The following is a 27,424-nucleotide window of genomic DNA, read 5'->3' on the forward strand; positions in this document are numbered from 1 at the left end:
TCTAAATGTTCTTTCCTATGAATAATAAAGCTAATAAAATTAGATTTTAAATGACAAGCTGGTCTTGTTTATTCATGATCTAGTTTCCATTAGTTGATCCATCAACCATAGTGGTTTTAATTAAATGAAAAACCGTTTTATAACATGATAATGAAAAATAAACTGCAGTTGTATATATTAGTGTAAATATAATGTGTATAGAATATAAATCAAATCACATGATTCAGTTGCTCAATAAGTGTCTCGTTGGTGTTATGGGCCTGTTTGAGTGTTTTATAAATAATGGTGAGTATTGAGGTAGTGTTTGTGAGACAATTTTTCCACAGGAGCGCTGGAACAATTTCTTGGTAGCAGAGTTCGGTTACTATGGTAACTGACATGTTACATGGTAATTACATAGGATTACATGTTTAAAACTTGTTAAGTTTGTTTAATTGTTATATGTAGTCGAAAGGTTTTTTCCAGCAGTGTGAAATTCCTAGTAGTACCGGTACATACATAAGTAGTGTGACAAGTGAGGTTGCACAGTGCATTAGTTCTGTTTCAAAATAGTGGTATTGTCATATATCACTAGTGTTGTGGTCGTACAGCACAAGTTTAGGGAAATTTTAGGTGTGTAAGGTTGAATGCATAGTGAGGATTGTTTATGAAATCGTAACTTTTGAGTATAGGGACTTCTGTCCTGTTTCAAAACTCATTGTGAAAAGAGGAGTAGAATTTATCCTAGCTGAGTGAAGGGTAAGGAAGCGTCGTCTAACTTACTGACGAGTGAGGATTTCTATTGGTGGGTTAAAGTCCTACTAAAGATTTATGTATTAATGGTTAAGGATCTTTTTCGTATGAATGTGTGTAAATGAATGGGTAAAGTAGTCTTACTTTATTGACGAATCTGAATATTCTGTGAAAATAGCGTTGTCTATTTCACGCGAAAAGAATACTTGAATGCATGAGAAAACTATTACTTTATTTTAGCGAAACAGACAAATGGTTTGTTTTATGTAAAGTTATTAACTGAATTTCATTGAAAGTTTTGTAAATATGGCGCTGTAGAAACATTTTGTAAAGGAGGGGTCAGTGTAAGGAGCGAAGGGAGAGACGGAGCAGTTTCTTTGCAGCTATAGCATACGTCACTAGTACCACGCTGTGATTAGCTAACATACGTTACAGTATTCGCGCACAGATTGGTTCTCGTGACAAGACAAATTTACAGCTGATTGGCTCGTCGTGAAAAACAGTAATTCTATTGGTTGAGCAAAATAGTGACATAGCTTAACCTGATTGGCTTGTTAGTGAGTTTCGCGCACGGATTGGTTGGTGTTGCGGAATAACAACTTCCTGGTTACGATCTTTACTGAAGTTAAGGGAATTGTTTAAAAATATGGATTATTATTTTCAGAGAGAGAAAAAAAAACTCACATGGTTTCAAAAGTTGAAAAATAAATTTAAAACTGACAAGAAAATTGCAACGCGAGGCGGAAAATTAATTCATAAGTACAAAACGCCTGCAGCTTATATGCTAGGTGAATATGGTTACCATACTTGTCTCTGGATTGAGAAGTGGCTGAAATATACTGAGAATGATGGTGTTTTAGCATGGCCAGAAGACGGATCATTTAACGTAGCGGCTTTGACGAACTTAAGAGAAAGAATGGTAAATCTTGACCCGAAACCCAGACCTACACAATTTGAAGCTTTAGTTGAATGGGAAGATGAGATGCGTGAATTCGAACAAGAGAGTAGAGGAATTCCAAAAAGAATAACTAGAGAAACACATCACAATAGAATGCGTCGATGGAGAAGTGCAGACATGTGTGATGGCTTATACCCAGTGAGACTAATTAATGAGACATCAGGAAAAAAGCGTTCCCAAAAGAAAAATAATACTAGAGAAGAGAGTGATTCAGAAGATGCGGTTTTAGAAGACATGTATACTAAAAAACCGTCACCTTTTCAACCAGTTTGTACATGGACTACTCCAAGTGCCCCTCCTAGAGAAATTATTGATGAAACATCCCCTGAAACGATTTTGACTAATAATAAAACTCCAAAAAGAGCAGAAACAGGACTTATTTCAAATATATCACCAGAAAATAGTAATTTTACTGAAACTTCAGAACAGAGAAATGTAACCACAAGAAATGAGACCCCAAGAAGCGAAACCCCAAGAAACGGATTCAGAGCAGACAGATGTAAAGAATTACCAATACCAGAAACTTCATAATATATTCGTTCAGTAAATGAATTAATACAGCAGTTAACTAAAAGTATGGAAGCAGTAACCGTGCCTGTAACGATTGGACCTGTTCTTCCAGTATTTGATCAAAAAGAAATTAAACATTCAGCTTTATCTGTTCCATTAAATACGGAAATACAAAAAGTGACTGAAAATTTGTATTCAGATTTAACTGAAATACATCGAGAAAGAATGAGGATGCCTGACTTAACTCTTAATCAAAGCTTAACATGTAAAACCCCAATTGGTGCAGACTCTGATTCGGAATCGCCAGAGAAAAGTATTAATAAAATAAATTTAACCCCAGAAGGTCAATTACTTGATGTCGGTAAACTGAAAACAGATATAGAAGGATTAACAATTGGAAATGACACTTTAAAGACATATCAGGATGATGAATTATTATTTATTTGCAAAAGCATAACATGGAAAACGAAAAACAGATATGATCACTTGGAAGAAATAGCTGCTGAGTTTGAAGTTGATTTGAGTAAACAGAAACATTTGCAGAAAAGTTACAGGGTGGATTTTTCTGATAAAGACATTGAAAACATGAATAATTCAGGAAGAATTACACATATAAAAGATTTAATTGCAATTTTAAGAAAATTGGGTGAATTAAGTAAATGGAGAGCAAAATGGACAAAGAAAAGAGATGAAGGCAGAACAAGTTTAAATTTTCTCGTAAAAGAAAAAGATAAAATGGTAAATGAATTTCCAATGAGAGAAATAGCAGGTGGTGGATTTGTACATGTCCCATGGACAAGACAAGACATTTTACTGTTCACAAATGATTTTCCCCGCTTGAGAGAAAAACCTGTAGAATGGTACCGACAGGTAGAAAGGTTTGTGAAAGTTTCAAAGGTTTTGTGGGTTGATCTTGATGGAATATTTGACATAATTGTCCCATCAGATATTTGGACAGAATGTAAAATTTCTATAGATTGGCCTAGAGAAGAACCCGCTCGAGACAAGGTAACAGGTGCTCCTTCACCAGATGTAATGAAATTATATGATAAAGTAATTGTATTTTTGAAAAACAAAATTCCTCCTAAAGAAATAGATTGGGTTAAAATTGACAGAACAACCCAGGAGCCAAAAGAATCAGTGCATTCATTCTATGAAAGATTAATGCTAGTATTTAAACAATACAGTGGTTATGAGCATCTGAGTGAGAAAGATATGAGCCATTTTATATACAGAGTTGTATACGGCTTGAGACCTGAAATTAGTGAAATGATAAGAACTGGAAAAGTTGGGTTGCAATCACATACAGTTGATGATATTTTAAGGAAAGCAAAATACTGTAGTGATGAGATAGATGCTAAACAAAAGAAGCTGAAAGAAAAAGCAATGTGGGCACAGGTGAAAGTGGCTGAGCAACAGATAGCAATTTTGGGAAATAAAAATGCTGATCAGAATCAAGGTAAATTTAAAGGTAATTATAATAAGCCAAAGTTAATGGGAAATATAGAGGAGTTAAAACAGAAACTCCCATGTTTTAATTGCGGCGAAATTGGGCACTGGAAGCGCGAATGTAAGAATCCGCCCAGAAATTTTGTTAAAAATCAATCATTAAATCCACAGATACAGAATGAGATAAATCAGCAGCAACAGCTACAGCGACAGGTAGTGATTCAGCAGAGTCAGTTGCCACAACAGTTACCACAACCGCCACTTCCAAACTGTGTAAATTTGCAGAGATACAGTACAGAATCAGGATTCAGCGGAGGTGAACAGGTAAACAGATCACCGAGAGTAAATGTGTCAAATCTGTCACAGCAATTCTTGTTAAAGGGAGATGGAGGGTGTGATTCAGATGATTACTTCTGACGGTGCCTGAGAGAGGAGGAAGAGTGTGTGCTTGGAGCCACTCTTGATGTAGATCAATCTGGTCCATTTGTGAATGGTAAAGTGAATGATGTGGAAATTACTTTCCTAGTGGATACAGGTGCTACCCGTTCTACTGTTAGATCAGTGGAAATAGAAAACCTACCTCTCTCTGGCGAGAAGATCCAAGTAGTTGGTGTAGCTAATCAACAGATTAAAACAGATGTAACTAAACCAGTAGAAGTTGAAATAGGTAAATTTAAAGACATGCATAGATTTATAGTTTGTGACAGCAGTCCTGTAAATCTGTTAGGTAGGGATATACTCTGTAAAATGAATTGCGCAATATACTCTTCACCGGATGGTATAGAGCTGCAAACTCCAGAAGAAGATGGTCTTTACAAATTAACAATGTCAATGGTTGAGGCAGAAGAAAGCAGATTATTTCCTGTGTTTGATAAAAATAATTTGCCTGAAGAATTAAAAGAGACAGTGAATGTAAAAATGTGGGATTTCACTGGAGATGAAATGGGTTTGATGAAAAATGTAGACCCAGTGCAAATAACAGGAAAACAAGGAGTAGATTATCCAAATATTCCACAGTATAAAATGAAAGCAGAAGTGATTCAAGGAGTGATTCCTGCGATAGATAAATTCATTAAACAAGGTGTTCTAAAAGAAATTGAAAGCAGCCCATGTAACTCACAGATTATGGGAATTAAAAAGCCAAACGGAACTTTCAGAATTGTTCACGATCTGAGAAAGGTAAACAAAATTGTTGTTCCTTATTGTCCAGTTGTACCAAACCCAGTGGTAATTTTATATCAAATTCCGCATGATGCAGAATGGTATACAGTTATTGATCTATGCAATGCATTCTTTACTGTTCCATTGCATCCAGAAAGCCAACACATTTTTACGTTCAGATTCCAAGATCGTATTCTAGCATGGTGTAGAATCCCTCAAGGGTACACCGAGAGTCCATCTATTTTTAATCAGTTGCTAAAGAAATCTTTGGAAAATCTAGATTTACCTGGAAAATCTATGTTAGTGCAGTATATTGATGCTCTCCTTGTTGCTGCAAAAACAAGAGATAATTGTGTAACAGATACCATTACTCTCTTAAATCATTTGGCAGATGACGGACACAAAGTATCACCTGCGAAATTACAGTTTTGTAAACAAGAAGTAAAATATCTTGGTCACAGAATTGCAAAAGGTACCAGACAATTAATAACAGAAAGAATAAAAATGATTCAAGCAATGCAACCTCCAAAAACACAGAGACAGGTTAGAATGTTGTTAGGCATGGTAGGTTATTGTCGCCAATGGATTAGTGGATTTTCTGTAATTGCAAAGCCTTTGCAGAGACTGACAAAAGCAGACATAAAAGACCCAATTAGTTTAACAAAAACTGAATTAGAAGCTTTTGAACAGCTAACTAAAAAGAAGTTTGTGTGGAGCTCCAGCATTGGGAATGCCTGATTATGAAAAAGAGTTTGAGCTGTATTGCAGTGAAAGAGAAGGTTGTGCATTATCGGTTCTGATTCAAAGACATGGTAGACTGAGAAAACTAATAGCATATTTCTCAGCTGTTCTTGATCCTGTTGCAAAAGCATTACCAGGTTGCTTAAAAGCAGTAGCTGCAACCAGTGTAAGTTTGGAACAAAGTGAAGGAATAATTATGGAATTTCCTGTGAAGGTATACGTGCCACATTCAGTTGAAATTCTGCTTACTAGAAGCAAAACACAGCATTTGACAAGCAATAGATTAGCAAAATATGAAAAAGTGATTCTTGATCCAGACAATGTCTCGATTGCAAGATGTGTAAATCTGAATCCTTTTACATTGTTACCTGATGCTTCTGAAACAGAAATCAGAGGTGAAATTGTTGATCATGAATGCCTGGATGTATTGGAATATTGCACAAAGCCAAGGCAGGATATTAAAGATGTCCCGTTGCCTGAATCAGATTTGGTTTTGTTTGTTGATGGTTCATGCCTGAGATCAGATGAAGGTGTGCTGCGCTCAGCATATTCAGTATGCACTGTTGCAGATGTGATTGAAGCTTCAAGTCTCCAAAGGAATTTGTTCAGCTCAAGTAGCAGAATTGGTTGCTTTGATTCGAGCATGTGAATTGGGAAAAGGACAAAAGATTACCATAGTGACTGATTGTCAGTATGGATATGACGTAGTTCATGACTATGGCCAGCTCTGGTCTCAAAGAGGTTATTTAACTTCTGCGGGATCACCAATAAGGAATGCTAAATTAATTAAAAGACTGATCGATGGGATTCAATTACCAGAAACAATTGCAGTGATTAAATGTACAGCACATCAGAGAGGAATGGATTACATAACAAAAGGAAATTCATATGCTGATGAAATTGCGAAATTCTGTGCAAGAAATGATGCAGCAGTCAATCGGTAAAAAGAAAATGAACATGTTTTGAACTCACTTATGCTAATATCTGTAGTTGATACTTGGCAGGGAGTAAAACAGTTATAAGATGAGGCAAGTGATAAAGACGAAAAAGACACATGGTTAAAAGCAGGATGTAGGCAAAGAGAAGAGGATGAGATTTGGGTTTACAAAGATGACAGACCAGTAATGCCAGACAGCATGATTTCAGACATGGCACGCATGTACCATGGTCCAGGACATATTGGCAGAGATTCCATGATTAGGTTATTTAGGCAAACATGGTACAATCCAAAATTCAGAATAATTGCAGAATCCTTTTGTCAGAGATGTCTGATTTGCCAGCAGATCAATCCAAACAGAAAAACATATGTAAGCATGGGAACCATAGGACTTGAGGGAGGTCCTTTTACCAGAATACAGCTTGTCTTCATTGACATGCCACCTCACAACAAACTAAGATATGTCTTGGTGATTGTTTGTTTCTTTTCAAGATGGGTGAAAGCTTTTCCTACTCCTCATAATGATTCAATCACTGTTGCAAAACTGCTGTTGAGAGAATTCATACCTAGGTATGGATTCCCAGTGTCGGTCGAGACAGATCGCGGCACACATTTTGAAAACAGATTGTTGAAACTGATTTGTGAAGCATTGGGCATTAAGCAGAAACTACATTGTGCATACAGGCCAGAGGCCTCAGGTGTTGTTGAACAAGTGAATGGTACAATAAAAAATAGAATTGGAAAAATGTGTTTAGCAACAGGAATGAAGTGGACAGATGCACTACCACTTGTTTTGAGGACTTTGAGAAGCATTCCAGATAAGAAAACAGGTTTGAGCCCTCATGAAATAATAATGGGCAGGGTCATGAGGCAAGCATTCGTTCCTGTTGACAAGTTACTAAGTATAAATGATAGCGTAATTTTGGATTACTGCAAAAATCTATCTGACGTGGTGACTTCTGTGTTACATCATGTAGGAACTGAAGTGCTCGCAAAAGAGAAAGAACAAGCTCATGATCTGTTATTCGGAGACTGGGTGAGGACAAAAGTGCATCGAAGAAGAAATTACCTAGTACCAAGGTGGCAAAAGGCAAGACAGGTGATTTTGGTCACAACAAATGCAGTAAAGTGTAGGGGATTAAAAAGGTGGATTCATGCGAGTCATACCATACGAGTCCCAGAACCTGAGAATCCTGACGAAGAGGGTGATACAACAGCTGATTCAGATTCAGAAGAAGAGCCTGAGAAAAATCCACATCCTGAAGATCGATAAGATAGTCGACATCTGGAAGATTCAAATGCGAAGGAAGCTTTGAATGAAGAGATTGTAATACAAGATTCTGAAGACGAAAATGAAAATCTGCTAGATCAAGAAGCAGAAAAAGAAACTGATCAAGAAGTGAGTCAAAATCAAGATCAGGAGAGTATTAAAAAAGCAAAATAGAAACTTTGGAAGAAGGAACAAAGATTCTGAAACTGGTGAACTGGAAATAATTGAAGAAGAAGAAGAAGAAATTCCAAGTACCAGCTATAAGAATGGAAAGGGGCGACCACTCGGTCCCCCCGAACGTATGGTTGGGTGCCCCGATCCTCCCGGGAAACCATTTTGGGCGGGAGGCGTGTCTCGGCTGGTATGCCCGAAGCGGCATAGCCGGGGCGCGCCTTTTCCCGCCCAAGAGGGGTTGTCCTAGACACCTACACCGATGGCCACACCCAGTAGGCGTACCAGGGGAGGGTACACGCCCTCCCGAAGAAGAATAAATAGAGCGGGAATCCGAAGAAGCGTCCTCTTGTTCCTGTGCTTGGAAGGCTGCACCCACTCGTTGCTCGTGAGCCCTCGACGGAACAAGGAGAAATTTTGAGAACTTGTAATTCTTGTGTTTCTCTTTCAGTGACTTTACAGCGAAGGATCCAGGACCGTGTTGATCGACTCGGAGTGGATAATCGAAACCATGTCTGGCAAGAAGGCAGGAAAGGGTTCCGAGACAGACAAGATGCTTCGCATGTTGGTGAACAGAATGACGAGAATGGAACGAAACATCGGACAAGTCCCAGCGCTTGGTCGTGATTTGGCGGGCGTCAAGAAGCAACTGGCCGCAATGAACAAGCCTGGTAACCCAAAGAAGGTAATAGGCCCGGCATTGCCGGGAGTCGTCCCCGAGGGTAGAGGGAAACGGGTCAAGAGGAGGGCGGTTGCAGGGGAGGTTCCGGTCCCTGAGGTGCCCCCAGTCATCTCTGCCATCCCAGCTGATGACCCAGTACCAACCCCAGACGCGGGTCAACCGATTCCGGTTGTGATTACGCCCGCTAACGATGAGGATATGCCTCCTGAATTCTCCACCCAGTTGGCCGCATGGCTCAATAAGAAGGCAGGGGGTGGTACGGCGCCCGGAGACACGGCCGAAGAGGCCAAATTACTAATCCAGCAGTTGCGGCAGTCGCGAGATGCCGCGAAGGCGAATCTCCCTCTTGTTTCCCCACAGGTGACACCGGACGGACCGGCAGCTGATCTCGGAAAAACGGCGGGAACAACGACCGAACCGGGTAAGCTCGCTTTGCCAGTGGCGGGGGAGGGCTCATGACCCTCAAGGCGGGAGAGGGTGGTTCAACATATCCCGATGGCCACGAAAGAATTGATATGGGCAGACAAGTATGTCAATATGTTTTCGTTGTTAACTGACCATCGCGAGATGGAATATGCTAAAACACAGAAAGATTTGTGGCACCCGAGCGTCTGGCGCGCCAAGATGGCGGAGTTCAGGGTGGAGGAGACGATAATGAATTGGGCGAAGGCCTTTGCAATGTTTACTGCGATTATTGGTGAACGTAAGCCCGAGGTATTAACCGAACTGTCTTGTTATCAGGCACGTATAATGGATTTTTATGAAATGTATGAGGGGGACGAATGGAAAGGTTACGACATGAAATTTCGTAAAGCGAAAGAATATGATTCCTCTCTGACATGGGATTGCCTCGACTCAATTTCTTGGCATAAGCAGCTTCTGCCTGGGACGGCAGGGACATCCTTGCCAGGTGGGAATAGGTCCGGGGTTTCCCGCCAAAAGCCCGCGGTGCCCTTTCGAGCAGGCACCGGTGAGGATCACCAGCCAAAAAACGGCGGGAATGGTGGAAAGCGGGGGGTCTGTTGGGGCTTCAATAGAGGCAACTGTAACAGACCGCAAGGTACATGTAGGTTCAAGCATGTGTGTGCGGGTTGTGGGAATTCCTCACACCCGGAGAGTTCATGCAGATCGAAAAATAGCGGGTCAGGAGGTAAAGGAGGGTCCAAGCAAGACTGAGGTGGATCGTTGTGTACAATTGCTTCTCCCGTTGATCTCATGGCTATGACTCATTGGTTAAACAAATACCCTGATTATGTCTCCGCTGGGGTGTTGAGGAAGGGATTCTTATATGGCTTCCACATCCCGGCGGGGGATTTTCGTGGGGAACCTTTTTTGTAAATCCAGCTTTCGGCACAGCATAATCCAGGTGTTGTGGAGAGAAAAATTGCTAAAGAAGTGGGCCTAGGCCGAGTGGCTGGGCCTTTTCAGCGCCCGCCAGTGGCGGGTTTCATCTGTTCCCCATTAGGGGGGGTCCCCAAGAAGGACCCAGGGGAGTTTAGGCTGATCCATAATCTGTCTGCTCCAAGGGGTTTCTCGGTAAACGATGCTATTGACCCAGAAGTTTGTTCGGTGCGGTACGCATTATTCGATGATGCCGGCCCCATATTAAATCGCCTGGGCCCTGGGGCGCTGATGGCGAAATCAGATATCGAATCAGCGTTCCGGTTGCTCCCGGTACACCCACAGGATCAGCGTTTGCTAGGTTTTGCGTTCCAAGGGAGTTATTACATGGATAAATGCATGCCGATGGGTTGCTCCATTTCTTGTGCTTATTTCGAAAAATTCAGCTGTTTTTTAGAGTGGGCATTCACCGAGGCCACAGGGCATAGGCATGTTATGCATTATCTAGATGACTTTCTGTTCTTGGGAGCAGCCGGCGACACGAAATGTGCGCAGGCGCTACAGGACTTTTGCATCCTCATGAGGGAGTGTGGAGTGCCATTGGCACCAGGTAAGACGGTCGGACCATCTACTTCACTGGAGTTTCTGGGAATTGAGCTCGATTCTGTGGAGGGATGTTTCCGTTTGCCAGTGGGAAAGATAGCTAAATTTAGGGCTTCCCTGGAACTTTGCCTTAGTAAGGAGAAAGTGACCCTGCACCAGTTACAGCAAACAGTGGGTCAGCTTAACTTTGCCTTGAGAGTGATACCAACGGCCCGCCCCTTTTCACTCTCTATTGCACAAGCTATAGTTGGTCTCAAGGAAGGACACCACCGCACGAGACTGTCTGCAGAGGTTCGCCAGGATATGCGCATTTGGTTGGCATTTCTGGCGGACTTCAACGGTCGAGTAGTGTGGAACAAGCCGCCAGCGTCTTCGGACGAGCTGGGTTTGTGGACTGACTCAGCGGGGAGCGTGGGATTTGGCGCCATCTTTGGCAATCGATGGTCGGCGCAAACATGGCCGACGTGGTGGCACACCAGCGGTCTCACAGGTAACATAGGGTTCCTTGAGCTATTCCCTATTTTTGTTGCTCTGATGGCATGGCCGGACGAGTTCAGAGACTGCTCTGTGGTATTTTGGTCTGATAATATGACTGTTGTCGAATGCATTAACAATCAGGCAGCACGCTGCAAATGGATCTTGAGATTGTTGAAGGAAGTTGTGCTGCTTTGCATGAGACTGAATGTACAGTTCAGGGCGAAACATGTGCCGGGTGTACTGAATCATGCGGCTGATGCACTCTCTCGTTCACATATGCAGGCGTTCAGGGGTTATCTACCTACAGCGGACCTAGCGGCGGCACCATTCCCCGAAGCACTCTGGCTAGTCGGTGCCCCGGTTTACAAGACCTCGTGGCAGCAAGCTTAGTCCCCAGGACGAGGAAGGCATACGAAGGAGCGTTTTGTTCCTATTGTGCATTTTTGGGTCCGACAGGGAATCAGAACTGGGGTCAGGAGGATTCCTTCCTAGGGTTCCTGGTAGCACTGCACAGAGAAGGCCGATCAGCGGCAACGGCCAATAGACACAGGGCGGCCATCTCATTCATGGCGCAGGTGCATGGCATCAAAGACCCAACAGGTTCCTTTTTGGCGAAAAAAGCCCTTCGCGGCTGGCAGCGCCTCGAGGGTCGCAGGCAAGACGAGAGGCGCCTGATTGGCTTAGAAAGGTTGTCCCTACTCATGGCGAAACTAGTTACGACATGCTCCTCCCAATTCGAAGCAGTTCTGTTCCGGGCAGCTTTCGCATTAGCGTTCCATGGGGCTATGTGGGTGAGCGAACTGGTCGCAAGGAATAAGAAAGATTTGGAGGGAGGCTTGTGCAGGGATCACATCCTAATTAGGGGTGATTCGATGGTAGTCACGATAGCTAGGTCCAAGACTGACCAGGGAGCTATGGGAAACAGTGTTGCTGTCCAGCGCGTGTGAGGGTCCCCCACGTGCCCGATAATGTGTATAGAGGAATACTTGGCACTGAGGGCGGATACATGGGGGGGGGGAGTTTGCTGAGACACATCGATGGCACCCCTCTGACGAGGTTTCAGTTCCAGAGGGTGCTAGCACTGACAATCGCTGCGGCGGGCATGGACCCGTGCGATTTTGGGACCCACTCCTTTAGGATAGGGGCTGCTACTGAGGCTACAGCCAGGGGTCAGAGTGCAGAGGAAGTGAAACAGTTGGGACGATGGTCCTCGAATTGCTTCAAAAGGGATGTGCGATTGCACATGTTGTGAAGTCAAGTGACATGCACTCACGCTTCTTGTCTTCTGTTTGATTTACAGTTTCGCGAGCATGTCATGCGGGGCGGAATTTGCAGTCGACCCAGTACCAGGGGACCAGCGGTCATGGATCACCGTCTGAGGAGAGAGTGGTTTGGGTCGTGGGCCACTCATACGTGAGGCGGGCCGGGGACGTATTCAAAGCAGGTGACGCGACTCGCGCAGCTGGGGAATACGGGTACAGAGTGGCCTTCCACGGAAGGGGCGGGCTTTGTATTGACCAATTCGAATCTTTTGTTGAGGGTCTCTTAGGGCGGCAGAGGTCACCGCCATCTGTAGTCATAGTACACCTGGGGGGCAATGACTTGGTGACACTGGGTAGACGAGTATTACTCGAGCAAGTTTTGTCTGCCGTTAGCTGGTTGGCAAAAAGAATCCCGGGGTGCACGATTGCCTGGTCCCACATGATTCCCAGAAAGGTATGGCGGGGGGGCCTTTCAGTGTCAGCACTGAACCATTCGGTGAAGAAGGTTAACAACAAAATTGGTAGATTGTTTCGCTCTGTGCAGTTGCATAGCATTCCTCATGGGTGTATTCGGGGTGATCACATGTATCTGAATGATGGGGTTCACCTGTCCCGGGAGGGGAATGTTTTACTCATAGGAGACTTCATAGCATGGCTAAGGGGTTTGAGGAAGCATGACCTTTAGGAGGAGTTTGGGGGGGGCCGGATAGCCGGTCAACTATCCGGCCTGTGGCGGTAAGGTCATGATCGGTGAGCAGTAATTTCAAGGTCCCTAGAGGGGGGCGCCACCCACTATGGATGGGAGCGCCCGGGGGGAGATGGCCATTGGCCCCTCCCACTGGGAGGCGGCACCCACTAAGGATGGGTCGCCTAAGGGGAGACGGCCATAGGCCCTTTCCAGGGGAGGAGGCGGCTATATGCCCCTCCTACGAATTTCCCGGGGCCCAGATATCCGCGACGGCGGATGTGATAGAGAGTGTGGGGGTGGGGGGGGAGTCCACGCTGTCCTTCCTACAGATACCTCACACGGGTGCTCGGACGACCTTTAAGATGGCGTCGAGCGGAAAAGGGGGGCCCCCGACAAGACAAGGGAAATTAGAGTTGTCAAGGAGGGTACAGTCCTCTGCGCGGTCGCCACTCACACCGCGAGGGCAAGAGTTTTTGGTAGTAGGGATCTGACACCGGTTAAGACCTTGCCGTTGGCCCTTAATGCTAGGATGTACAATTTTAATTTAGAATGTATGCATTTGCAGGATGTTAGACTCGGCTAGGAAACCTTTGTATTAGAGATTTGTTAAGGTTAGCCAAAGAACATGTCTTCACCGAAATGTAATAAATGAAAATTGTACATGATTATGAAACTTTTATTTAATGTTTTAAATTTTGTTTCATATTTTAATAAATACAGCCGGGAGGGTGACTCCCTCCCGCCTTCCAAAAGTTCAGAACTGCGTCTGACTTCCCATCCTTGGGGATTGTGTTGGGAGGGGGTGACGGGCATCCCGGCCATATGGAAAGGGGCGACCACTCGGTCCCCCCGAACGTATGGTTGGGTGCCCCGATCCTCCCGGGAAACCATTTTGGGCGGGAGGCGTGTCTCGGCTGGTATGCCCGAAGCGGCGTAGCCGGGGCATGCCTTTTCCCGCCCAAGAGGGGTTGTCCTAGACACCTACACCGATGGCCATGCCCAGTAGGCGTACCGGGGGAGGGTACACGCCCTCCCGAAGAAGAATAAATAGAGCGGGAATCTGAAGAAGCGTCCTCTTGTTCCTGTGCTTGGAAGGCTGCACCCACTCGTTGCTCGTGAGCCCTCGACGGAACAAGGAGCAATTTTGACCCACCCACCAGCCCCTTATGGCAATGTTTGGTTTTGCAATAAAGTTTTTGCTCTGATAACCCCTTTTTTCCCTCCGTATAGAAGAAAAATGAATGTCTAGATTGAGGATGTGACTTCTGTCTGTAGGATACTGTTTTTTCTTTTAGGAGTAAACAGCTTGATACAATTAGACAGGCTGATATTTTCTTCCTTAGTAGGTGAACAAATGTCGTATTTATTTTTTGGTCGGGCGGTAAGGTCATGATCGGTGAGCAGTAATTTCAAGGTCCCTAGAGGGGGGGCGCCACCCACTATGGATGGGAGCGCCCAGGGGGAGGCGGCCATTGGTCCCTCCCACTGGGAGGCGGCACCCACTAAGGATGGGTCGCCTAAGGGGAGACGGCCATAGGCCCCTTCCAGGGGAGGAGGCGGCTATATGCCCCTCCTACGAATTTCCCGGGGCCCGGATATCCGCGACGGCGGATGTGATAGAGAGTGTGGGGGTGGGGGGGGAGTCCACGCTGTTCTTCCTACAGATACCTCACACGGGTGCTCGGACGACCTTTAAGATGGCGTCGAGCGGAAAAGGGGGGCCCCCGACAAGACAAGGGAAATTAGAGTTGGCAAGGAGGGTACAGTCCTCTGCGCGGCCGCCACTCACACCGCGAGGGCGAGAGTTTTTGGTAGTAGGGATCTGACACCGGTTAAGACCTTGCCGTTGGCCCTTAATGCTAGGATGTACAATTTTAATTTAGAATGTATGCATTTGCAGGATGTTAGAGTCGGCTAGGAAACCTTTGTATTAGAGATTTGTTAAGGTTAGCCAAGGAACATGTCTTCATCGAAATGTAATAAATGAAAATTGTACATGATTATGAAACTTTTATTTAATGTTTTAAATTTTGTTTCATATTTTAATAAATACGGCCGGGAGGGTGACTCCCTCCCGCCTTCCAAAAGTTCAGAACTGCGTCCGAATTCCCATCCTTGGGGATTGTGTTGGGAGGGGGTGACGGGCATCCCGGCCATATGATTTTCCTAACAAAGTGAAACTGCAGAGTAAAGAAGTACCTGAATCTGATGAAGAATCTGACTCAGAAAAATTGATCATTAATGAATCAGCTGAAAATACAGAAAGTGAAACAGATAACAGTGAAGATGAATCCAAATTGAAGAAAATAAGAAAAAGAGCTTGGAGAGTTGAATATAATTTGAAAGAGCCAAAAAAGAAGCTAACATGAAAAGGAGATAATTGGCCAAAAGAAATTGGAAGTATAAAATTTAAATTAGTGAATAGAGCAAAAGAGCAGGTTAATGAGATTTCAAATCAAAAAGAGGAAGACTTGAATAAGAAAAAACAAACAGGAAAGAATATAGAAGTGATAAGCAGTAGAGCAAAGAGAACATTAAAATCAAACCAGAAATATAAATCGCCAGAGTGGGCCTACATTATTATCCCACCAGTAGTTGAGGTTAATAGCAGCCAGGAAGATTTTGATGATGCAAGTGACAATGATTGAACTCATTGATTAATTGACACAAGGTTGAAGAAATTGTGTTAGGAGACACAAGGTCGAATAAATTGTGTTAGCTGAAAAACACATCTGATGTATGACATAAGGTCGAAGAAAAGTTGTTAGGGTTATAAAAAATAAAAATAAAAATAAAGTGAGAGGTATATTTAGTAATTTTTCAATTTTTCAATTTTTTATTTTTTTATTTAGCTGTTATTCTAAAGAGTAAAAGATGCCTTATTCTCATACTAATGAAAATTCGAGATGCTCAATTCTCAAAAGATGTTGCAAATTGTCTTCAATATGTGTAATGTTGATTATTTTAGTTTGGTTAATTTTAGCTGTCATCTTTCCTTTTGGTATAGATAAAGAGACGTATAAAGCTAACATGACAAGTAAAGTTGTGGTTAAATCTGAGAAAACTGATACTAATAGAATTATTGTACATAAACCAGAGATTCACCAAGATAGATCTATTGGAGATTTTTCTAGTAATACCTTCTCAAGACTCTTCTCTGAATATGTTAAGGTGATGAATGCAAAAGATTGTTACGTTTGCGTGAAATTACCTACTTCTGTGTCTGAAGGAGTCAAATATAACATGCTTCCTCTTACTTATGGAATAACCTGTAGTAAATAACAAGTTTTTTTTTTTAAACTGGTCGTCTTGAATATTATTATTCACGCTTTGATGAAATTTTTGCAAATTTAAAATTTGTAGATAACCGGAATAAAGTGAGACCTGCTAAACAGATGAGGGAATTTTTCCTAACGACTAATGAACTTACATATGAGTATGCTTACAGAAATAATCTAACATGTAAATTGAGAACAGAAGAGAAAACATTCCTAAATATGGTGGAAGAGAGAAGGGCAATTTATAAGCATAATGAAATGACGAAGCAGACTAAATCAAAGTTTTGGCAGTTTGAGGATGAAAAACTCAATGGTAGAAATGTAAATGTTACGATTCATATAGATAAACCTGTTAGTGGAAAATTTTGTATAAGAAGAGATAACACTCTGTACGATAATTATTTTGTCGGAGCAAGTCAATGTGAAGATACTTATCAGATTATAGGGGGTTGGGGATTTAAAGGAGGCAAAGATCCAATTTTTCCTGGAATTTATTTTGTTTGTGGGAATAAAGCCTATTACAGCCTTCCCGATCACTGGTACGGGACTTGTTATCTAGGTTTCGTTTTTCCCAATTTTTTTTATGTAGATAGAAATACAGATGGTTCATTTGAAATTAGCAGCAATGTTAACAGATTCAGAAGAGAACGTTTTTCAGAAATTTTGGGAGACATATTTGGTGCGTTAATACCTATGGTGGGAATTACCCTGAATGTAGGTAAAATTAGAAATTGTCCACAATTGTTGACAGATTGTCAACAGACACTGCACGTGGTTTTTAATTAGTGAATACTGAACTTGTTGCCATGAGAACCTTGGTATTGCAGGATCGTCATGCGCTAGATATCCTGCTGGCAAAGGAGGGGAGAGGTTTGTGGGATCTTACATGTTCAACACTGTTGCACATACATACCTGACAAAAGCCAGAATATAGAGACATATCTTAAAAACATTACAGAATTACATTCAGAAATAGAACCCTTAGAAGATGAGAGTTTTTCAGAACGTTTAAGCAAAAGATTTGCAGCAATCAAACACTGGTTTCAAGAGATTGGTAGTTCAATTATAGGTAAAATAGTTTTTCCTTTAGTAATTATTGTTATAGTGATACTTTTGTTAAAAATGTGTTGCATGTTACACAAGAGAAGAAAATATGTGACAGAAAGAAAGAGAATTTATAAGCTAAGAGATGAAAAGGAAAGAAAATAGAATTAGAAGAGTTTCGAAAAGCTCATTATGAGAGTTGCAGAAGATCAGATGATGTATCTAAAGTTTAGAAGAACGAATATTAAGAAAGTCCAAAACATGTTCAAGGGTTGAAAATTTAAAAATTTTTGGGTATTGTTTGGTGATTTTGAAATCACCAGATGAGGGATTTGATGGAGCAAGCTAAAGAACAAAATTTTGGGCAGACTTGTGAAGTTAACCTCTCCTAATAAAGTAACAAGATTACCAAGATTGTGGTGAAATCATTAATCAACTTAGTTTAAAGATGCACACATGAAATTACACGCGGGATTAATATGCTTCTTATTGCAGACGCAAAGAAAAATTAATAAACTAACCTTGTCTATTGTCTTTGTCAGTATTAAATGCGGCAGTTTTAAGTTAATGGCATGTGCTTATTTTAGGTGCTTATGTTATGTCTTTTGTGATAAAAGCTCTAAGAGTTCCAGACAATTCAAAAAGGATAAGTAAATATGATGCTGCTTTGTGTGCTAAGCTAGGTAACATAATTAACCCTGTTAATTAGCAAAGGGGGAGGGTAACAGTATGGGTCTCAATTATTTAATTAATTGATGTCTTGTGTTTGTTTGATAATAGTGTCCGAAGTGAGGCCTAAAGTTGGCTCTGAAAAAATATGGCTGACAGATATGCAGACGTGAAACCTTGTCCAGAGTGGAGCCTTGCATTTCCGCAATAGTGGAGATTTTTGCTGCACAAACATTAACAATTCTTTGCTTGAATAGAATATGCTCATGGAGAGAAGGCTCAAGGACAGGAAAAAAGTGTCTGCCAAGATTAGGAAGTAATGTTCTGAACTCGAGGGAAAGTAACATTTTGAAGGAAGCCGAATGTCACGGAAGGAAAAGACAATGGAGCTTATGTAAAGCCCGGACTTGGTCAAAATTCAGAAATGACCTAATGATGGACTGACATGTTTCAACCAATGGGAAATCTGGATTCCTCTGAAGGAATGTGAAATGTAGAAAGTTTAGCTAGAGAGAAAGGTATACATTGTGACACCATGAGTGGAGAAAAAACTCTTACTTTGCGATTCCTGAATGGTGCTCGTTATGCTGATGGACCTTTGGCGCACGTAAAGATAGCTGACTTTATGAATTTTTCCTTTCTAGGTAAAGAGAGATTTAGTCAGGGAAATAGGTACAGGGAATGGAAACTTTATTTTGCTAATTCTTCACAATGCTGAGCTGACTTTGAAATGTCGGTTCTAATTTCATTTCCATAATAAAAATGCTGCTAATTCTTATTTGCTTATGAAATAAAAATATTTGAAACTCCTATGAATAATAAAGCTAATAAAATTAGATTTTAAATGACAAGCTGGTCTTGTTTATTCATGGTCTAGTTTCCATTAGTTGATCCATCAACCATAGTGGTTTGATTTAAATGAAAAACCGTTTTTATAACATGATAATGAAAAATAAACTGCAGTTGTATATATTAGTGTAAATATAATGTGTATAGAATATAAATCAAATCACATGATTCAGTTGCTCAATAATTGTCTCGTTGGTGTTATGGACCTGTATGAGTGTTTTATAAATAATGGTGAGTATTAAGGTAGCGTTTGCGAGACAATTTTTCTACAGGAGCGCTGGATCAATATATTTCAACTGAATAAACTTATGGTGTGCATCCAGTTTCTGACAATCCACAATGATCTCTCAATTTAGGCTGGCTACAGGGTTTGCCCATGAGTGAAATTTTGATTGTATCTTCCAGAGATATTAATCCCAATTCTTCTTGGCTGATTTAATGTGTTGTGCCATGGGGAACACCCAACAAGTACATGCACAATCTGTTTTTTTCGATTTTTAGGCTTGAAGAAATACATTTGCTATTGCATATATTTTTCATGCATTTAAGTGGTGTAATCTTTATTTGGGTGACAACATTATATGTTGCCCCCAGCTATTGCTTGAATTTAGGCCTTCTAGAATGCACTGTTTGATTCCTTCTATCACCGTTTTCCAAAGGTTCATCTAAAGTGGGGGAAATGGTTACTTGTTATAAAACTTGATCTTTAATATAATTGGTTCTTGACCTTGTGGATTTGGAGCCCAATGTTAGGATAAAAGTTTGAGACCATGCAGTTGTAAAATTAGTAAAAATAAAGGGGAAATTTAGCATATTGGTTAACAAGGAGCCCCAATTAATATTATATTTCAATTTGTTCCTATTTATTGCGTCCGGTCCAGTGGCTTTATGTGAAGGGCTGTCATTAATGGCCCTTATCAACTCAGACAGGTTGAACTGAAGACAGTTAGAGGAACATGTGACTTTAGAGAGAACCTCAATGTCAAGAGAAGTTTATGAAGAATTAAAGTGTGAAGCCGATAGATCTGGATATCTGAGTCAGTAGCAACACAGTCCTTCTGGATCATTGGGCCGTTGATTACCTTCCAGAATGCTGCAGAGTCATTGTTAGCTGAGGCTGTTCTTAAAACATCCAAGGCTTTTTTCTGATTGTTAACTTTCTTTTTTTTAACATTATTTAATAGCACATTTATAAGCCGGCTACTGGGATTAAAACAGTGTAGATTTCCATTCGCCTTACTGCAGTATTCCTCAAACCATATTCCTGAATGTTAAATAGGGTGGAAGCACAGAATGGCAATAAAAATATCCGAGATGGCAGCAGATCAATGGACGATTATGATTAGCATTACATAAATTCCATTTGGCCAATATGCTCAAAAGAGAACTATTTTGACAATCTATACACCCAATGGTTGTTCAATTATAAGAATGTTATTTTACCCCAAAACTAACGAATTCAGTTCCATAGACAAATTAACAGGATTTTCGTCAATATTTCCCAAAAGGACTTTAAAAAGGATACTACTATTACAATGTTGTCCAACAGTCAACAATTTTGGACAATACTCATTTGTAAACCTTACTATTGTCCTTGTTGCAAAATTATAATTATAAAAAATATTAAGGATGTTATTGCCAGCTATCTTAAACTTCACTTCAAAGACCTGGATATTGTAGATATTGGTGGATCGGACAACAAATTCACAATTTACAGTGACTGCAATCCATATTAAGAACTCCTCAACAGTCCCACCAAGGGACAGGTATATTCAGGACTGCAGAGTGCACATACCCACAAATTAACAATTCAGTTGTCCCTGAAGTATCTCGTAGAACATAAACATCAAATTGATAGATAAAATGCAACCAATCATAACACCTAGGGGTCGATTAGGATGGCGGACGGAAGAGCCACCGCGGCCCGTGAGTAGGTGGAAAAAGCCTTTTCCGTGTCCGCCTGCCGCGGATACTCCGTCCGCCATATCAGGATAGGAAAACTTGTCAAATTTCCGTCCGCGACGGAAAAGCACGCTCCGCCGGCCAACTACACACGACCACGCGGCGGACGTAACACATCCGGACGCACCGCCGTACGTACTGACGACTAAGACCGTCCCCCCAATCAAGATGGCCGAAAACACACATAAAACCGCAGCGGAAAAACAACCTGTCTGAACACGTCGGAATCCCCACAGCGAACACAGGTGACATAGCCGAGATACCCACCGCAAGCTGACCACCACCATGGACCCTGCGCTACACGCTTTCCCGATGCTCTTCGCGATCCACCACGTCCTAGTCATGGCCTACTATGGACGACGACGCAGGTAAGGCACAAACCATTGGCTGTCTGGAGGTGAATACCAGCAAGGGACGTGACATAGGGAGGGGGAGTGTCATGTCACCGTAACCACTGATGAGAAGCAAATACGAATACACATTTGTAGTACGCAAGCAGGAATGACAACGAAAAACCACGAGATTTGATAGACCACCTTTATTTCACAAAATAGGGGTTTAATCACAGTGTATGCATGAGCATGGGCAAAGTGGGCACCAGAGCAGGCACATCATAGCAGGTAACGAGAGGGCAGTATGCAGTATCAGAGCATCAACAGGGCATTGTGCATAACAGAGCAGGTACAATAGAGGCAGGTAACGAGAGGGCAGTATGCAGTATCAGAGCATCAACAGGGCATAGTGCAGTACACAGCAGGTACATCATAGCAGGTAACGAGAGGGCAGTATGCAGTATCAGAGCATCAACAGGGCATAGTGCAGTACAGAGCAGGTACATCATAGCAGGTAACGAGAGGGCAGTATGCAGTATCAGAGCATCAACAGGGCATTGTGCATAACAGAGCAGGTACAATAGAGGCAGGTAACGAGAGGGCAGTATGCAGTATCAGAGCATCAACAGGGCATTGTGCATAACAGAGCAGGTACAATAGAGGCAGGTAACGAGAGGGCAGTATGCAGTATCAGAGCATCAACAGGGCATAGTGCAGTACACAGCAGGTACATCATAGCAGGTAACGAGAGGGCAGTATGCAGTATCAGAGCATCAACAGGGCATAGTGCAGTACAGAGCAGGTACATCATAGCAGGTAACGAGAGGGCAGTATGCAGTATCAGAGCATCAACAGGGCATTGTGCATAACAGAGCAGGTACAATAGAGGCAGGTAACGAGAGGGCAGTATGCAGTATCAGAGCATCAACAGTCCATTGCAAAGAACAGAGCAGGTCCATCAGAGGCAGCACGTGAGAGGGGCCAAGTGCATGAACAGTCCATTGCACAGAACAGGTCCATCAGAGGCAGCACATGAGAGGGGCACAGAGAATCAACAGTCCATTGCACAGAACAGGTCCATCAGAGGCAGCACATGAGAGGGGCACAGAGAATCAACAGTCCATTGCACAGAGCAGGTCCATCAGAGGCAGCACGTGAGAGGGGCAGTATGCAGTATCAGAGCATCAACAGGGCATTGTGCAGTACAGAGCAGGTACATCAGAGGCAGGTAACGAGAGGGCAGTATGCAGTATCAGAGCATCAACAGTCCATTGCAAAGAACAGAGCAGGTCCAACAGAGGCAGCACGTGAGAGGGGCCAAGTGCATGAACAGTCCATTGCACAGAACAGGTCCATCAGAGGCAGCACATGAGAGGGGCACAGAGAATCAACAGTCCATTGCACAGAACAGGTCCATCAGAGGCAGCACATGAGAGGGGCACAGAGAATCAACAGTCCATTGCACAGAGCAGGTCCATCAGAGGCAGCACGTGAGAGGGGCAGTATGCAGTATCAGAGCATCAACAGGGCATTGTGCATAACAGAGCAGGTACATCAGAGGCAGGTAACGAGAGGGCAGTATGCAGTATCAGAGCATCAACAGGGCATAGTGCAGTACACAGCAGGTACATCATAGCAGGTAACGAGAGGGCAGTATGCAGTATCAGAGCATCAACAGGGCATAGTGCAGTACAGAGCAGGTACATCATAGCAGGTAACGAGAGGGCAGTATGCAGTATCAGAGCATCAACAGGGCATTGTGCATAACAGAGCAGGTACAATAGAGGCAGCACGTGAGAGGGGCCAAGTGCATGAACAGTCCATTGCACAGAACAGGTCCATCAGAGGCAGCACATGAGAGGGGCACAGAGAATCAACAGTCCATTGCACAGAACAGGTCCATCAGAGGCAGCACGTGAGAGGGGCAGTATGCAGTATCAGAGCATCAACAGGGCATTGTGCAGTACAGAGCAGGTACATCAGAGGCTGCACAACTACGTGTCCCTACCAACCCGTCACAGGAACCACAAGAGTGCCACGCAGTTCCCAATGGACACACCATGTGAAGTAACATTACAGTGAAGTGTACAGCACCTCACATCACAGACTCAGGGGGACTGCGTGAACTACCTGCCTCGGACACACTGGCAGCACCAGCAACAGGAGTGTGAGACACAGTCACAGCCCGAGTCACACACACATGGGCCACGGACCCAGACACACTGGCAGCACCAGCAACAGGAGTGTGAGACACAGTCACAGCCCGAGTCACACACACATGGGCCACGGACCCAGACACACTGGCAGCACCAGCAACAGGAGTGTGAGACACAGCCACAGATGTAGTCACTGACACGTGAGCCACTGACCCAGACAGACTGCCAGCACCAGAAACAGGAGTGTGCAACACAGCCACAGATCTCCTAACTGACACGTGAGCCATAGACCCAGATACACTGCCAGGACGTGCAACAGGAGAGGGCACAACTGACACTGTGCCACCATCTGATACATGAGAGTCAACTGCACCAGCGCCACTGGGACAACTGAAATGATGAGCCACAGGGCTGTATGGGCCAGGAGGCAGGGTGGGCCTGGGAGCTGGTGATAGGTCATCTAGAGCCAAATCGGGGTTGGCAGGTGTCAATGGTGTGTGTCTGCGTTTCTTATGGAGGTGTGAGTGCACCCTGGACAGGACTGGACTGCCAAGTGGCGGGGACTCCAAAGAATCACCACCCAGCATAGGTGGAGCAACTGCTGCCGGGGATCTGGTTTCTGGGGACGTGCTGGAGCCTGCTTGTCGTTTGCTCTGTGCCTGCCGCCTGGACTCGGAATGATGTGTAATGGGGGATGCAACAACAGGGGACACCCACCTCTGCTTCTGACTGGCCTGGATGGGAGTGGAGGTATGGGGGGACTCCGCCGCGGAGACATTAGTTTGGCGTTCAGTAGTAAACATCAGCCTCAGTGCAGCCAGGGGTGAAGTATGCCTGTCCTTGATTGCGCCATTGTCCATGCTAGATGCCTTGTCCGTAGGATGTGCCTTATCCTTAGGTGGAGTGTTGTCTCTGGATGTAGCCTGTGCCCTGCTCGCCGCCCTGTTCCTGCCAGCAGACTTGTCGTCTGTGGTGCACCTGTCTCCAGTAGACACCTGCTCTCTGTGTGTGTCCATGCCCTTGGGAGTGTCCCTTACCTCTGCTGTGGGCCTGCTCTTGGGAGTCTCCCTGCTCTTAGTAGGTGCCTTAGTCTTCTCACTGTCCTTGGGAGTGTTCCTATCGACCGCTGTGGGCCTGCTCTTGGGAGTCTCCCTGCTCTTAGTAGGTGCCTTAGTCTTCTCACTGTCCTTGGGAGTGTTCCTATCGACCGCTGTGGGCCTGCTCTTGGGAGTCTCCCTGCTCTTAGTAGGTGCCTTAGTCTTCTCACTGTCCTTGGGAGTGTTCCTATCGACCGCTGTGGGCCTGCTCTTGGGAGTCTCCCTGCTCTTAGTAGGTGCCTTAGTCTTCTCACTGTCCTTGGGAGTGTTCCTATCGACCGCTGTGGGCCTGCTCTTGGGAGTCTCCCTGCTCTTAGTAGGTGCCTTAGTCTTCTCACTGTCCTTGGGAGTGTCCCTTACCTCTGCAGTGGGTCTGCTCTTGGGAGTCTCCCTGCTCTTAGTAGGTGCCTTACTCTTCTCACTGTCCTTGGGAGTGTCCCTTACCTCTGCTGTGGGCCTGCTCTTGGGAGTCTCCCTGCTCTTAGTAGGTGCCTTAGTCTTCTGACTGGCCTTGTCCAAGGAACAGTCCATGGACATGTGAGTATCCCATGCCTTGGGAGTACCTTTTGTGTTGAATGCCTGTGTAGCTCCTGAAGGCATGTCCTCCAACAACACTTGTGGATCCTGTGTGTGTACTCCAGTGCATCTGACGTCGTCTACGTGAACAGATGTAGGTGATCTAGGGGATGTGGTCTGTGCCCTGCGTGCCCTGACGTGCTGTCTGACGCTGCTTCTAGTGCAATAACCTTTATTTGAGTCTTGCTCACAATAATCACTACCCCCTGAGACATCCAGCGGTGTAGATGGGGAAACAGAAGTAGCACCCTGTTCATTCTACTGAACTATTGCAGACGACACACTGCTTGCCAATGACTGCACTGTCCTGTGTAGACCTGAAAGATCGCCATGCATCCCTTCCATGAATGCCACCACCTGCCCCAACTTCCTATCATGGTCCTGGAAAGCATTCGTCATATTGGTCTGCCCCACACACAGCTGTCGCAGCAGATCAACTGCCTCAGCACACAGTGCATTTTGGCTCACCGTGGCAGGGGCAGCGGTGCCTGCATCGAACGCCACTCTGCTCCCCCTACTCCTCCGGCCACGAACAGTACATGGTGCAGTTGGTGGAAGTGTGGGCCCTGTGTGCTGTCTTCCGACAGAAGGTGATGAGTGCCCACTCCCAGTCTGTGACAACAGTGCAGGCTCACCAAGAGTGTCCGACGAGGAGGACGATGGTGTCTCCACATGCGAGTCCTCAGGGACGGTCCTGTCCCCCTCTCCGGCGCTGGCCTCCTCCGTGTCAGTCTGCGTGTGTGCGAAGTCTGAGCCGGACTCATTTCCTCGGCTACTCTCCACCGTCTGTGGCAGAGTGTCCTCTGTCAAAGCTGAAATGCACAGAAAAGATGTGTGAGTCATGGGCAGACTGACGTACAGAAGGAACAGGATAGCCAAATTACATAGCAGACAAAGGTTTAGGAGCCCACATCCTGCACATGGCCCACCCCTACCAGTCATCCTCACATTTCCTGCCATGGGGCCATGGACCACTAGGGGATGTGCATTAACACTCAAGTACTAAGCAAGTGGCGTGTCAACATGGCGGACCTGGCTGTCAAATGAGTACCACCCAATGGGACCAAAATGGCAGCACAGGCATACGTACGCAACACGGAACTCAATAGTGTGTCTGGGCACCAATACATGCATAGCACTCACAAGTTTCCTACACAGACAGTATGCTCACCGCTAGTTTGCTGTTGATCGGCACTCAGACGTTCGGCCAGTTCAGGATGCGTCACTGCAATGATACGGTGCATGAGAGGGGTCATGGAGCGTCGGGCCAGACGGGGCGTCCTTGGAATCAGGCCCAGTGTTACTTCAGCTACATTCTTGCTCAGCCTGGAAATGTCGTCCCAGCGTTTGTGGCAGTGTGTATGTCGTCTGTTGCACACCCCCAATGCCCGTACTTCCCGTGCTATGCTCCTCCACAGGTCCTTGCGAAGGTGCAGCTTGACCTACCATGATGAAAGACAAAAGGGTTAAAGTCAGTGGACAGGTGGCCTGTGACACACATAGGGGCAAGACGTAACTGTCAGCAGCCATGCACAATCGGGAACATATGTGTAGCCCACACTACACAGCTAAGATAGAAATTGGCAAGATCATTTTGCCCCCTCATGCACACCAACATGTCCCACACTGCACTTACCACCCGTCCTGGTGCGCCGTAGAGGCGTCCATAGTTGCGGAGTACACCGTCCACGAGGACATCAAGCTCCGCGGCGGTGAAGGGTCGAGACCGGATCTCTTTGCCTCTCGACATGGCAAGATCACGGAGTATGGCACTAGAGCAGCAGTCGGTGGTCAGCTCAGCAGCAGCAGCAGGTCGAGGTGATGGTCACAGGCAGCAGTCGGTGGTCAGCTCAGCAGCAGCAGCAGGTCGAGGTGATGGTCACAGGCAGCAGTCGGTGGTCAGTTCAGCAGCAGCAGCAGGTCGAGGTGATGGTCACAGGCAGCAGTCGGTGGTCAGCTCAGCAGCAGCAGCAGGTCGAGGTGATGGTCACAGGCAGCACTGGTCCCCAGGGTAGGAAGCGTCGTTTTGGCCAACACACATATATAGGGCCCTCAGCACGTGTCAGTGGCATACGTCGCCAGCAATTGGTCAGCCCTGGAAGCGTGATCGTGAAATGGGCCAATGACTGGCCCATAGTTGCGGTGCACAGCTTCCGCTACTTGCGATTGGCCATATGCGGCCAGCGTCCCTCTCCCCATTGGCTGCATGTGCATGGACCGTCACGGGCAGACATCGGCGACCGCACGTGCAAGCCTCAGGCACGGATGCTTCAGTTGCAACAATGTACTATCACTGGCGCCTCCATGGCGGTGCACATACTCAGCGGGGGAGGTGCAGGCCTATACACCCTGTAGATGTAGTCAATGGACATGCCATTTCATGACCCCCCTTACAGTCACCTTGCATCATCCACCGTACACCGGCCGGAGCGGCCGGGCCTAGGACGACCGCCGTGCCCGGCCATGAACACAACCGCCA

This window comes from Lissotriton vulgaris, chromosome 6 (assembly GCF_964263255.1).
Source record: "Lissotriton vulgaris chromosome 6, aLisVul1.2, whole genome shotgun sequence".
NCBI lineage: Eukaryota > Metazoa > Chordata > Amphibia > Caudata > Salamandridae > Lissotriton > Lissotriton vulgaris.